The 15,732-nt window shown below is 44.9% G+C and overlaps 1 protein-coding gene across 1 annotated transcript in view; it reads right to left on the bottom strand.

Moving 5' to 3' along the window:
• The window catches only part of BTBD3 (BTB domain containing 3), a 23,721-nt gene extending 19,679 nt beyond the window's left edge, over positions 1-4,042 (bottom strand). Inside the window, exon 1 of the mRNA XM_026653170.1 lies at positions 4,013-4,042. The gene's annotated coding sequence lies outside the window, so the exon portion shown is untranslated. The remainder of the gene's footprint in view (positions 1-4,012) is intronic.
• Positions 4,043-15,732: the final 11,690 nt, after the last annotated feature.

Below are 15,732 nucleotides of genomic sequence, written 5' to 3'. Positions count from 1 at the left end.
GCGGGGGAAGGAGGGGGTGAAGTTGGGGGGAGGTGGGGGCTGTGCTGAGGGAGGGAGTCTGGCTTGGGGGGAGGAGGAGAGGTGGTGGGTCTGTGGCTGGGAGAGGAGGGGGGTCTGGCAGGGGGAGGAGAAGGAGGAGGGGAGTGGAAGTTGGCCGGGGGAAGGAGGGAGACTGTGCTGGGGGGAGAGGAGGAGAGGTGGTGGGTCTGTGGCTGGGAGAGGAGGAGGGAAGGGGGTCAGTGGTGGGGGAGGGGAAGAAGGAGGGGGATGTGAGTTGGGGGGGTCTGTAGGGAGAGGAGGAAGATCTGTGGCTGGAGGAGGTGAGGGGGCTGTGCTGGGGGAAGGTAAGGTTGTGGCTTGGGGGAGGAATAGGGGAAAGGGGGATGTGGCTGGGGGGGGCAGGGAACAGTGAATGAGTGATGGGAGGGTCCCTGGTCAGCAACGATGCTCTTAAATATGAATATTGTAGGATGTCGCTCCCCAACCCCAGCTATCTGTGCCCCTCTAGATCTGCAGCTCCTGACGGGTTAATGGGGAAAGCAGATGGTTTTGAGGGGTTTATCATTTAATTATACCTGGGATGATAAATGGAAGCATCGTCTGCTCTGTGTGGGTAAGGGACCAAAGTCAGCATTTTTGCATTGGTCAATAGGAAGCAGCACTAATAGGAAAAAGCAGCAGCTCGGCATAGAGACAAAGATTGTGCCAGGAAACATGAGAGATTCACTGGGGGGGAACACAAAAGTACCCATTGACTTTAGTGGAGCAGAGTTAGGCCAACACTGAGAGCTTCTTGAAATCCTGCCTGTCAATCTTCCCTATGCCCAACTGCTCAGCTTGAAATCAGTGCATAAAATTTTATCTGTAAGAAACTACAAGAATAACAAGTTGAATATCTCCACAATAAATGATGGAGCTGACAGAACAATTTTAAAACGTGGGTACCTATGTGAATTGTTGATCTCCCACACTGGTAATTCAAATTGGTACTTTAGTGTCTAAAATGGATAGCTAGGGAATTAAGTGTCAGTACGTCTACACTACGGGATTAATCCGAATTTAGATAATTCGAATTTGGGAAACAGGTTGTATAAATTCGATTGTGCGCGGCCACACTAAGCACATTAATTCGGTTTTTAACCACATTAATTCGGTGGTGTGCGGCCACACTACCCCATTAATTTAAACACAGTAATTCGGTGGTGTGCGGCCACACTAACCCTAATTCGAATTAACAAAATCGATTTAGGCGCTACTCCGCTCGTCGAGGTGGAGTACAGAAATCGATTTTAAGTGCCCTTTAATTCGAATTAACTGGCTCTGTAGTGTGGACGGGTGAAGGGTTAATTCGGATTAACGCAGCTAAATCCGAATTAAAGTCGTAGTGTAGACCAGGCCAGTATGAACACACAAGTGAGAGAAGTAAGGCACCTATTTGATCAGAAAGATTAGAGAGACATTAGGTGCTAAAGTCTGAAAACTGGGCCTGAATTTAAATATAGAATCCTAGCAATAAAAGGCTGGAAGGGATCTAAGGCAGGACCATGTACATCTGCACCTTCCCCAAGAGATGTTTGTCCAACCTGTTCTTAAAAACCTCCAATGACGGGGATTCCGCATCCTCCCTTGGAAGCCTATTCCAGTGTTTAACTGTTCTTATAGTTAGAAAGATTTTCCTAACATCTAATCTAAATCTCCTTTGCTGCAGATTAAGCTCTTTACTTCTTGTCTTGCCTTCAGTGGACATGCAGAACAATTCATCACAGGCTTGCTCTACACTATAGAGTTAGATCGACGTAAGGCAGCATATGTTGACCTAATTATGTCAGTGTACAAACTACAGCCTTGCTTCCGCCAGTGTAGGTGCCCTACTAGAGCAGCATCATAACTCCACCTCCATGAGAGGCGTAAGGCTTATGCTGATGTAGTTAGGACGATGCAGTGTCTGTGTAGGAACTGTGTTACTTACATGGGCTGTTGGCTGTCATTCTTGTCAATCTGAAGACTCCATGCTGGCACTGTGAAACTGACAAGAAAGCCGGGCTGTCCACTGGAGCAGGTGGGGGTGTGATGGGTTCCCCCTGGGGTGCCACCTGGAATTGGGGTACCACTGAGCTCCCCTGACCCATCAGCCTGGGCTCCCTTTTAAACTACCGTTGTGACAAGCTGCCAAGCCCTCTCCAGGCTCCAGCCTGCACTTTCACCAGCACACAAACAGGTAGGGACACACCCAGCTGTAGTAACATGCAGATGCTCTGACCAGCTCCTGCATGGGAAGGCTCCAGCTAGGGCACTTCCCAGTTCATAAGGCACGCACCCCCTCTGGATTGTAAACCCAAAATTATACCATCTTGCACTGCACAGGGAACAGTACAGTGTAAGCTCATGAAATTCGCCCCCTCCCTCAATGTGGAGAGGAATATACAACAGCTTCCTGCTCTGAGCTATGACTCCCATACACTGGTTTTTAAATAAAGCAAAACCAAATTTATTAACTACAGAAGATAGGTTTTAAGTGATTATAAGGGATAGCAAACAGATCTAAGCAGATTAACTATCAAACAAAAAACGCAAACTAAGCTTAATATACTACATAGATCAGATATGAATAGCCAATTCTCAACCTAAGTGAGACAAGCCGGCTGCAGATTCTTAAGGGGCCAGCTGCACTTTTACAGCTTAGAATCCCCAGGTGTTCCATTCACAGGCTAAAAATCCCTTTAGCCTGGGTCCAGCACTTCCCCCCAGTTTAGTCTTTGTTCCTCAGGTGTTTCCAGGAGTCTTCTTGGGTGGGGAAGTCAGTGAAGAACCATGATGATGTCACTCCCTTGCCTATGCATATGGCGGGAACCTTTTGTTTCAAAGCTTGGCTCCCATGCCAGTCAGTGGAAAATACTGACATCCCAAGAGGGAGTCCAGCACCAGGTAACCTGGTCACATGTCCCTGTAGTGTAACAGCAGCCACTACTTGGAGGCTGTCTGTAGCATCCTCAGGAAGGCGCCCCAGGTGGGAGATAAGCTTCTCCTAAGGCCTATTCTCTAGACTGGCTCATTAACTGGAATGGGCCCTTCCCAGTCAGCCATCTAGACTGAGAGCCTTTTGCCTAGTGGGCATTGCCCAGGAATAGCTTCATGTGAAATAGATACATAGTCAATATTCATAACTTCAGATACAAAAATGATACATGCATAGAAATAGGACAGTCGTATTAGCAAATCATAACCTTTCCAACGACAGCTCACATGACTTATCTTGCATTGAATACCTCGTAACTATGTCATAGTCCTATCATCATAATATCACTGTGAAGAATATGGGGTGCAGTGTCACAGGGGGCTCGAGCGATAGCCCAGCTGCCCCCAAGCGAGCTGCACCCACCTCTCTCAGAGCCTGGCTGCCCCCAGATCCCTGCTCCCAGCCCAGCTGCTGCCCGGGCTCCCCACTCCCAGACAGGCTGATGCCTGGGCTCCCAGTTCCCATAGGGAGCATGGCTGCATGGAGGCTCTCCACTCCCTGCGTGGAGTCCGGCTGCTGCACGCAGGCTTCCGTTCCCCATTGGTAGCCCGGCTTCGCCAATGAGCCCCTGTGCATCCAGATCCACCACTGAGCCTCCTGCACCCAGATTGCCCCCCGCAGAATCCTCTCACCCCACACCTGGATCCCCCCAACACTAAGCATGTCCACACTTGGATCCTGCTGGGCTGAGCCTGCCTGCCCACACCTGATGCGTCCGGCACGGAAAGGCAGAGCCTTGGGGTGTTTCTGAGGGAGGCCCAGCCTTTGTGCTGGGTCAGGGTCGGGTGCAGCCTCACTGCAGAGTCCATGTCCCGGGGGCAGGGGCTGCGGGATGATCTCCTACCTCTGTGCAGCCAGTGACCTGGCCCCACTGCCAGGCTAGAGCCTCCGCATTTAAATGCCTTTAAAACTCTGGCCCCAAATGACCTGTCCAAAATCACACAGGAAACCAGTGGACAGTTCCCAGGTCTTTGGAGTCCTAGTCCTGCACCTTACCACAGAAACTCTTTCTCCTTTCTGTTAAGGATTCAGCACCTCCACCCTTTAAAGGCTGAGAGAGGTTTCAGCCCACATATCTGAGCCAGGGACTCCTGCAGAAAAACAAGGAAGACCTGACATTTGTAAAACAAGAAAACATGGAGCTTTTTCCTTTATAAAAACCAACTGACTGACCGACTCAGTGGTTTGAGCATTGGCCTGCTAAACCCAGGGTTGTGAGTTCACTCCTTGAGGGGGCCACTTAGGAATCTGGGGCAAAATCAGTACTTGGTCCTGCTAGTGAAGGCAGGGGGCTGGACTCAATGACCTTTCAAGGTCCCTTCCAGTTCTAGGAGATAGGATATCTCCATTAATTTATTTAAAAAAAAAATTTTTATTTAAGCTTTCTATCTATAACATAAAGAAGCCCCCCTCCCCCCCAAAAAGGACAGACTACCACTTCTTTTTCTTTTCAAGGGTACGTCTACACTTACCGGAGGGTCCGGCGGCAGGCAATCGATGTTCTGGGATCGATCCCGGAAGTGCTCGCTGTCGACGCCGGTACTCCAGCTCGGCGAGAGGAGTACGCGGCATCGACGGGGGAGCCTTCCTGCCGCGTCTGGACCCGCGGTAAGTTCGGACTAAGGTACTTCGAATTCAGCTACATTATTAACGTAGCTGAATTTGCGTACCTTAGTCCGAAGTGGGGGGGTAGTGTGGACCAGGCCCAAGCCATTTTAAGGGGTTGTCCTCTAGATGAGGGAGAAAATGTCCATTTTTTGCTTTGCATGATAATATTTGCATGCATATGATGTTTTGTGAGAATAAGTGAGTGTTCAAGGATGACATGCTGTCTGTTCCTGCCCTGATCACAGCTTTTAAAATAAAGAAAAAACAGATTTTTGGCTAGTTAGTTCCATTGTGTCAACATTAGGTACCTGGTTCATCTTCGTACTCTGTCCACTACACAACTAAAAATGATGAGTCTCTGAGCTATAGAAAACACAAGGAGAAAATCCCTTTAGGAAGATAGTTGTCACTCTTTTGCTTTTATCCTGAGATTAACACCACATTATGTGGAAGAATAAATATCCTTTCCTCCTTAGCCTGAATTTAATAAAGTTATAAAACAAAGGATTCCTGTAAATCCGGTAAATCTTTGCTCATATGAGTGCTCCTTACCCTTTCTTGTAGTCCCACTGAGTTCAAAAACAAGCAAGCAAACTGACTGATTTTTAAACCAGTATTGGGAACATTAGTGCAAGTAAGAACTTGCATTAGTAAGAGTTTCCAGGATAAGGCCCCATGTTTATTCAATGTCTTTATAGACACTTAAAAGATTGCTGATCATGCTCATGTATCTAAACACAAGAGAAATTAAAACATGCTGTTGGCACTTTGTTGAAATACATGGCAAAATCCTTTACTTGAGGAGTCTTTAAGAAGCATTTGTCTCTACAAAGTATTTGAAATTAGATTATTGTGAATATTCATTTACGTACTGGAAGTATGGGTATCTTAGCAATGTGGAATTATGCATCTCTGTGGATAATCAGCGCCTTGTTTTTCCTGATTTAATATTTTATCTATTCAAAAATAAAGTAACATTAAGCAGAAGCAATCATAAGTATATACCCACACACGTTCTATAGCTATTTTGGATCTTTACCAGACGAGTACACATTTTAAATTATTCATTGTAAAGGATGATTTAACTGGGACTTGGGAAGCTAACAACATTTTCATTGCTTGAAACAAATTTAAACAGCTTATTTAACTAAATAACCACTGTAATTTTCTGTCTTATTTTCTGATTTAAGTTAAAAGACCCTTTGGTGGCTTTTATGTAATTTAGATGGGGAAATTGTGGGATGAGACCCTCTTCTGTAATTTACAGAAAATGATTTCACCACCTGATGTTATGATTACACGGGGGATAAATGTCCTGCTAACACTTTAAATTAAGTTAGCATGAAAAAATGTTTGGTTGGTTGGCCTTTTTTTTTTTTTTTAAGGACCCTGTCCTGTAGTCCGTATGTGTGTATGTCCCATTAAAACCATTGGGAGTTTTGTGTGCAGAAGAATGGATGAAAAAAAAATTCCCCACTAAATAACAGGATTAGATTTTTTTTTCATATGGATCTCATCTTGCACTCTTTTCACATGGAAAATTCTCACTGCTATCAGTGGGAGTAATGTGTGTGGAATACCTGCAGAACTGAGGTCTAATACATTCTTAGAAGGCATATTATAATATTTGGCTAAAAACAAGTGTAAATCATTGCACGAATTATAGTTTACCTAGCTCAGAGGGAGCTTAACTATGTATGGAAATGCTCTGATATCCTTGGATAAAGGTGATTTACATGATGTAAGTGAAAAGTGTAATTAATCTAGTTTAAAACATATACACGTACATTAATAAATAAAGTGCTTGTCCAAAATTATTTCAAAGTGCTCGTCTGGAATGACTATGATATACAAATTCATGAAAGCCAAGCATAGGCAGAAAACTGGACAGCTCAATAGACTCTAGCGATACTGTGTTTAGGATACCAGTTCAAAGGCAGTCCTGAGATTCGTGAGCCAAAGAGTTGTTAACATTTGAAGAGTGTTTGGTGGCCAAAGAGAAAAGTCATAGACCAGTTCCCAGTAGACGGTGTATCTGCAATACAAAACCACAATTTGCATTCCTGTTGGCCATTTCAACAGAGAGGACACTGAGGCTAAGCTATCCTCTTACCTGTAGAGGTAGACTCTGGGCAGGGTTGAGGCCTATTGGGAAGTTTGTACTGCTGCTGCTTGTACGGTACCTATACTATGAATTAAAGGCAGAAAGTATAAATTAAAAAGACAGCCTAAGGACCTGAATGGGTCAGGGAGACAGGTAATGGGATACAGAGCCTTTCAATTATAGGTTTCTGGTTTTAATACTGCCCAGGTCAATACTGACTGAAAGATATCACCATCTGGTGGCCATTTGATGCTCTATGTGAATGAATTTGGGCTCAGTCCAGTATCTACTGGACAGAAATCCATAGTACAAAAAGACCACCACAATTGGCACTAATTGGAACCCTTGTTTCATAGACAGCCTGGAGAGTGAACTCTCTCTCACATCTAGCAGTGGTTCTTCCAGGTCAAGTGACGTAGTGATGTAGTACAGGGAAGCTGAAGTCTCTTCACACAGTGAGAACTTTTCCAGTTTGGACTTTCTTGTGGCTTATCCATGTTATGCTACGGATTGGCCTAGCAATTGTGGACAGGGCAAAACTATGTTACAACCAGGTGATAAATCTATGCGTTAGCTTTGGTAGAGACTTGGGCAAAGGAGAGCTTTTTAACCTCGCTGTAACACAATTGATCTTTGTCCACAAAGAGTCTGTCTGGATTCCAAATAAAACCAAATCAGAGGACTCAGTTGCTACACAGTTCCATTTTGTAGTGTAGATTGGACCATAAACTGTGTTCCATCATCCATTTAAAGTCTTGGGTTGAGCACTTCTTGATATGTATATAGACAGGAATTCAGTATCTGTGATGTTAATCCTGCTCCTTTCAGAAGCCCTAAATTTGCATATAGGTAGATAGCTCTCTGTCTATCTATATGCAAATTTACGGCTTCTGAAAGGGGCGGACATTGAATTCCTGTTTATCTACACAATGTGTACAATATGGTTGGCAGCATAAGTCCCTGTTTACACTGGGTAAACAACTAAGTTGTTGGTAATTAAGTTGGTGGCAACCCATTTGCAACCCAGATCCATTTATAGTGTGCTATGGGACCATACTCATGTTCCATATCTGGGGTAAACCTGTAATCGGTTTTAGGTTGGTCAGAAAACAATGTTAAGACCTCATCTGTTCTCAGGGGTGAAAGTAGTTTACAGGATTTACCGGTACTGCCGAAGTCCTGAGCGGGGCGTGGCCTCATCCGGAAGAGGCTGGGCCTCTCAAGATTTAAAGGCCTTGGGGCACCGGCTGTGGCTGGGAGCCCCAGGGCCTTTAAATCAACCCGGGGCTCCCAGCTGCAGAGGTGGCTGGGAGCCCCCGGGGCTCAGGGACAAATTAAAGGGCCCGGGGATCCGGCCGCTACCGAGCTCCGGGCCCTTTAAATCCCCACCGCAGCTCCGTCTGCCAGAGCTTCGGGGGGGATTCAAAGGGCTCTGGGCTCTCCGCCACGGCGGGGAGCCCAGAGCCCTTTAAATCCCCACTGTGGAAGCTGGTGCAGTCCGGCACGGCGTACTGGCTCTTGCTGGTACGCCGGACCAGACCGGCTTACTTTCACCTCTGTCTGTTCTACAAAATGGAAACATATTGTAACTGTGTCTCCTGACTTGGTTGTAACTGGACTGTAGATGGGACCAGAGGTTATAACCTAGATAGTCCTCAGAATTTAGCCACTGTTGTTAAACTGTTTTTGTAGACTATTTATGCCTGCACAGTATAGGTTCCATAGATAAATAGAGGATTTGAGGACAGAACAAATCCTTTCAGAAACACCAGGCAACATTCAAAACTGTATATAAAAAACAGTCTGAATTACCAGCTCCAGTACTTATTTTGTTCTTGGCGTGAGTCTCAGAACCCTGCAGCACTTCAGGTCTAATTTGTTTTTCTAAGACATGCTATGTAATTTATTAGATGATAACTGTTTAGCATACTTTTTATTTTAAAGAGCCTCAAAACACCCAGTTTGTTTTAATACCAAAGCATTAAAATGAATGGAAGTATCCCAATGAAACAACACCTACTTATGGGCCCTGTGCCCCAAGTTGGAGAACACGAGAACTTGGAAAGCTGTCCACATACAACTGAAAATAATGGAAGGAGATGAGCTTCCAGACAGCCATACCATGCAAATACTGTACTGCTGGGGCTGTGCAAAATTTTGCCCCGGGGGGAGATATGGGGGTGGAGGGGGTGAGAGTGGTGGGAAGAAGATTAATTACTTTGTATTCTCCAGTATGAAACTCATCCAATTACTACTGGAAAAGGCAAGGGAACTTAACCCTAGTCAAAGCAGCATTAATCTGTGCAATGTGCTTTTTACCACTTTGGAGGGGATAGATGCACATAGGCATTACTCGTGAATAAATGGCAGCACAGCAATCCAGGCAGCCATGCTTCTGTGAGGGAGAAGGGGGCATGTGAGAGGGCTGCCATTTTGTGTGGCTGGGGCCAGTGTCCTGTACAGATCTCCTGGCTCACTTAGGTAGTCATAAGGAGTTTTCCAGAGCTTGGAAGCTTATTCACTAACATACTTTTTCTCTCTCTCATTTTAGTATGTTTTTGTGGAAGAGCGTATGATTCAGTCCTTTGTCTACAATGTAACCTACAGTTTTAGATGGAGGGCCTGATGGTTCAAGGTTGGGTGTATGCAGTTACACCCGCCCATATGATAGTGTAATTGTCCATCTAATTTGGGTGTGTAAATGGCCAGTTATGCACCCAACTGGCTATTTGTATCTGCAACACAAAAATGTAACCGCTCACACATATTAGGTGGGGTTTGCATGGGCACATATTCATGCATACCTAATTTGCTATATCAAATGCTGAGGGCCATGTAACATGCCGTTTGAGTTGTACTGAGTATGTTGTGGTAACAATGAGAGACTGCTTTCCACCCTGGCACTCTGACAACAACAAGAGGTGAATCACATGTCCAGTGAGCAAAAAAGGAGGATTGTGTATTGCTGTTTGGCAGAGTGTTTGCTTCCCTCCCCTTTTTGCATAATGATACATTTTTTCTTTGTGTTTGAAACTATTTTAATGTTGTAGCTTCTGAGCAGAATGGGTTATTTCCTTGCTGGGAGAGACAGGAGTTGACGCAGACGCAAGATGCTGCCTGCTACTGTAATTTACTCACAAGTACAGTATGTACCAGAACAAGTATATTAGACAGGAAAAGTGTATGCACAAATTTAGCATAACATTTTCAGAACTCCAGCATACCAGGGCTGTGTTCAAATTTTCAGTGGTATAAAAGCCATTCGCCATGAATCTCCTGACATTTAGACAATGCTGCATGCCCATCTCTTCTCCTTAGCTTTTGTAGCTGGTAGGGAGGCTGTTATGAGGTTACAGTGAGGAGTGATTTTCGGGAGTGCTGAACCTCCATAGCCCCCATTAACTTCAGTTGGAGTGGATTTGAGGATCTGGCTTGCCAATGATTAAAAATATATTTTCCTTTAGACAGCACAGCACATGCTATTCGGGGCTAGATTTTGCTGCTTTGAGGCACAGGGAAAATAAGAAGAGTCTTATTTTTAGAACAGTCACATTAAGACACATCTGTTCTTGCTTGACAAAGACAGTCTCAGGTAATAGGAAGCGATGCTCCCCTCAGAGCTTGAAGAGCTATTGATTTATTTATTTATTTTCCAAGGAAGCTTGCATGCTGGGCAGGTTTTTCCGAGGACTCTGGGGTGTAATTAGGCCATCTTTGCAGGCATGTTCCCATTAGACATTGTGCTAGCACTGACCTTTTTGTTTTTGTTTTTCCTTTATTTTTTTTAAAGCTTCAGTGAATTTTATTCACAGCACAGGCTTCCTGGAAAGGTTGTCATCCTATGTTTAATAGGGGAGGGCAAGACAGAAGGAGAGATTTACTGCAAATGGAAGCCATAACTGGAGCAGTTAGCAAATGAAAGCACAATATAATAATGTCTAGTACTAAAGATAGGAAAAGTTGCCTGCCTGCGACAAACACCTGAGCTGTTGTAAAATTAACCTCTGCAGCTGCTGCTCTCTCTTCTCTGTTTTGTCAGGCAAAGTGAGTGCCACATATGAGCTACCATGCAAGCCCTAGGGGTAAAAGCCAGGTGTTTAGAAATCATCAGCCTTAAACGCAGGCATTCAAACTTGGCCCGACCGAAGGGACATGCATTGGTAACTTTCCCTGATCTCCCGACTGCAAGTGATTTGCACCAAATGGAGCAGTTTGCAGCAGCCGAAGCTGTAAGTCATAATCCTGTGGGGTGCTGGATGCCCCTGATAAGGTGTGAATACCCACAGTTTTATATGGACACCAAGAGGAGCTGAGTACACTCATCATCTCACAGGACTGGGCCCATTATCTTAAACAGAGAGGTGTAGCCCATTAAGGCTACAGGTCCTAGCATGTACAGCTCTCTCGAACCATGTAACTAGTTGCAGGTCAAACAGTAAAGCTCTTTAGGGCTGTAGTTTTGGCCATCCCTGATCCCGTATACTAAAAGATTTAAGGTCAAACCCACAAGCCAGGAAGTTGCAGCCAAAGATTGTGATTTCCAGCGCAGTGTTTTGGTGCAGATTGGTCTTTTCTTACCCCATTTTTTTGTCTTCTAGCAGGTTGCATAGCAATTCTCTCGGATTCAATTGCATTAGTATTAACTTCTCTGGAAAATACAGATACTTGAGTCTGTTACAAGGCAATAATTCATTTGACAGGTTCCGCTGACATTATAAAATGTGAAAGGCAGTTTCATTCAGTAGCATGGAACTATCCCCCAAAGTGAATTACTGCCTGTTCGCCTGGACTGGTGCATTTGTGACCAGACTACTTTAATATGAAGCAACCCAAACTTGCTTTGAGGAAAAGGCTTGGGATAAAAAGGGACCTTTAAGGAGCGACTATAAATCTTTGTCTCCAGAGATGGTCATTTTTCGTCCTGGCATTTAATGTCTGAACTCGAAGAACATTAACTCCTTTTTGCTCTATAAAGGTAGGTGATAGGGCCAATGGAGACTGCATAAGCAGTAAGCCAGGATACGGTGTACAACTTCATTGTCAAACAAATGGAGGCACTGGAGGGTCAACCAGCATCGGCAGAGCCATCCCTGATGCGGAAGCGTGTCTTTTGTGCTGCACAAGAAGCAAAGGATACAGGACTTGGGTGGAGAATGACCTGCCCTTTATTCTTCATTCCTATCCTTACCATAGAATTTATGTGTGCAGGGGACAATCTGACCCGGGGATGCTACTCCATGCTCTTACCTAGGTCAACAGTCAGCAGCAGCAAGCACAGGGACCCTCCCTGCTTACATGGCCCCCATTGCCTTAAACATTAATGGATGTATCCTCACAACACCTGCGTAAATTAAGGAAATATTCCCATTTCACAGATAGGGAACTGAGGCACTGATCATGCAACATTTACACACATGCTTAAGTTTGCTCACCTGATTTGGCTTCAGAGACACTACCCTTGTGGGTGAAGTTACAAAGCATAAGGCTTTCCAGGATCAGGGTTTAAGTGACTTGCTCAAGGTCACACAGAAAGTCTGTGGCAGAACTAGAAACTGAGCATAGGTCTCAAGTCCTGGTTTAGTGTCTTAACTCCAAAACCATCCTTCTTCACCCTGGGAGATACCTGTACACATTGACACATTTGCGTGCACATACAGAGTATACACAGGGCTAGAAAGTTGGTTTTGCTACTACTGAGTTAGGTGGGAAAGGTTTTAAAAGGCTCATGATAAACTCACCCTGACTTCACAGCTCTCTGTGGGCCTGCTTGGAAGCCCACTGAAGTCAATGAAAGGCTCCAGTTGACTTCAATGGGTTTGAAGCAGCTCCTATGGGAGTCACCTGCAGAACTAGCTAAACATGTTTCCATAAACCCACTCCTGCTAGAGAGCTCAGCCAGGTGCAGAAACAGGCTCCAATAGCCTCAAAGCAAAGGGGGCACAACTCATCAGCTAACCAGGGGCCTGGAGCTTTAATGAAAAGTAACGTGGTGTTTTAGTGGGAAATTAGAAAGGAAGATGATTATTGCATTTTATGACAACACCCCAGGGCAGAACAAGGAGCAGGATGTAAAATGTTTAAGGGAATTGAACTGGCAGTAAGGATGAGCAGTGTGTTAACAGCAGGCTTAATTATCATAACTTACAATGGGATCACCCTGCAGTAATTTTCAATTATCATTCAACTGATCACCATAGGTTTGACCCAGTACTTCTTAAATAAGCTGCCTTCTTCTTCTCTCTCTCTCTCTCTTTAATGACATGCATTTATCGTTAGGAGCTGCCAGGAACAACATCTTGAATCTGACATTATTGGAGAGATGTTCAGGGTAAAATCCTATCTGTCGTGCTCTTACCCGTGTTGGGTAGGGAGAGTGGGGTGGAGGGAGCAGGGGGCTGCATAGCATGATGGTGGGGGGAGGAGGGAGCTATACATGTATCCCCAAAGCTTCCTGATGCTTCAAAGAGACAAGTGCGCTCCAGAGAGGAACAGCTACCCTTCTCCCCCAGCATGTGTTGCTGAGTGCAGCACATGAAAGAGGTCAGACGTCTGACCATGCCCCAAGCTGGCCAACCCCATCCCACCACCTCAGGACTGGGCTGAACATAGCTTCCTTGCATTCTACTGAGTACTGGCTTTTGAATCCTGCCCTACTGCTGCATGGGGGAAGGGAGGAAGTGCCATACGTTCCTTTCCTCCACACAAGAGAGGGCAGGCGTTGGCTCTTCGTAAGTAATCCTGAGAGAGGGACTATTTGGTGTCATTAGTTCGATTTGATAGAATTGGACCAATGTAACAATTTAGTGTAGCAAAAACTCTTAATTAAAAAAAGAGAACGATAGAGGACAGGTGGGTTTTAATTTTGTGCACGAATGAGAGAGCACCATAATTAAAATCTAGGGTTTGTTCATTGGATAGTCTCTTTTTGTAGCACAACACTCTTAGGTCCCTGAACTTGGCCGGCAGCTCGCCTCATTGCACTGTGACTGTCTTTCTGTCTAGAATACCCCTCCCCTTTTCCTGTAGCACTATGTCATTCTTCCACACACAATAGGGCCACCATTTCCTCTAGAAACAAGGCTCCCCCATGATGTGTTATGTTAGGTCCAGGTGGCTCTGTGGGGCTGTTCCTCCAGCACCAGATCATAGACGCCCGTCAATTCAATTGGCTCAGAAAGAAAAAGGTGCTGCAGATCAGTTCGGGTGAAATGGAAAGTTTCAGCCCTCATTATGGGGCAAAGAAACACAAAGAGCTAGACACATATGATTTACTCTCTCTATATATATAGGGATCTTAGCCCAAGTATTACTAGTCTGGGTAGTCAGTTCTGAAACCTTCTCTTTCTAATCCCACTTCCCCTGAGGTTTCTTGTTTCTTCTTCTTCTGCTTTATAGTGAAGCAGGCTCACCTACTGGGTCTACTACCTGCTCTATTCTTCAGACATTCCTACGCACTTACACTGCTCTATATCCTTCAAAAAACATAGCACAGCTCTTTAGTGTCACTCCACTTTCCCGCTACTTTCACTAACCCCTCACAATAAACTCTCATAAATTCTTCACAAAGAACCTGTCTTTCCTGGGAACACTCCCTGCATTCCCACAGCAGGCGATCAACTGTTTCTTTAACCTTACATGTGTTACATCACCCATCTTTGTTTCTAGTCAATAAATATAAATTATTCAAACCACAGTCGTCTTGCATTCTTTTTTAAAAAATCCTCGTTTCCAGGCCTCAGCTTCCCATTTGCTCACCTGCTGCCCCTAGCCTGCAGCAGAGCTAGGCTAATCTGGCTCTGCCATTCATTAATACCCCCATGGCCATCAGCACAGGTGTATGCATTTGCCTGCTTGTCCATTCCCTAGGTCTTAGGGTGGGATCGAGAAAAGGCCAAATGCTACTGTGATTAACAAAATGAAGAAATAAACCAGAAGAAGAATGCACCTCCATTCAGATTTCATTCCTATCATTCACTCGCACGCCCAGACCACACAAAACAGGGAACCCAGAATGGGAAAGAGAGCAGCATCTCTAAGGGGGAAAAAGAAGTAAAGAAGCCAGACATTCTCTTAAAGAGGCAGACCACTCTGGTTACAGCTAGACCAGTGGTTCTCAACCTATTTACCACCGTGGGCTGCATATGCAGGTTTCTGTGTGTTATGTTGGCCACATCCACACAATATATATACTACCTGTATGGCCGTGAGGATGTCACATGGGCCACACATGTGTGCTGATTGGGCCACAAGCAGCCCATGGGCCGCAGGTTGAGAACCACTAATCTAGACAGTAGCTGGGAGGGGTAATTCCCAGATGTGCTAGTGCCTAAAAATGGCAGTGTTGCCATGGTAGCTGGGGCTAACCTACCAACTACAATCCTGCCCGACCTCCGCATACGTACTCAGCCTGTGCCACCATCTGTGTTGCCACCAGCACAGTGCTAACTTTAAGCACTAGCTTGAATAAAGCTAGTGTTTGTCCATCTACCTGAGCTGGGAATAACACCTCCCATCTGCTGTGTACACAGAACCATTCTGAGTTTTTTAAACATTGACTGTGATGGAGGGTATTTAAAGATGTATACGTCTTAGATCAAGAGGGCGACTGATTAGAGATCCTAGCGGTATAAGAGATGAAATGGACATGTGTCAGACACAATGTTCAGTTTTAAGTGTCAATTTTTTTTCAAAAGGAGACCTTGCTGGTTAAAATATTCCACAGTAATGAATCCAAAGTAGCAGATGAAATGGTGTTAGATGATGAAAAGTTAATTAAGTGCTGCTGTAAGTGGGGTTTAAAACGAAATAAATACTATATATTGTAATGTGATTCGGATTTTCATTTCTAGATGTTCAAAGGAAAACTATGGGCTAATGAAGGGTGCAGAGGTATAGTAACACCTCACTCTTATATAGTGCTTTACAAAGGAGGTCAGGCTCACTATCCCCATGTTAGAGATCAATCATATGCGTCTGTCTTCATATCACAGCAGCAAACACGAAA

Source organism: Terrapene carolina, unplaced genomic scaffold (assembly GCF_002925995.2).
Source record: "Terrapene carolina triunguis isolate 2854851 unplaced genomic scaffold, T_m_triunguis-2.0 Scaffold132, whole genome shotgun sequence".
Classification (NCBI taxonomy): Eukaryota; Metazoa; Chordata; order Testudines; family Emydidae; genus Terrapene; species Terrapene triunguis.
Note: the sequence above shows the minus strand (reverse complement) of the source record. Positions and strands in the feature narration are given on the sequence as shown.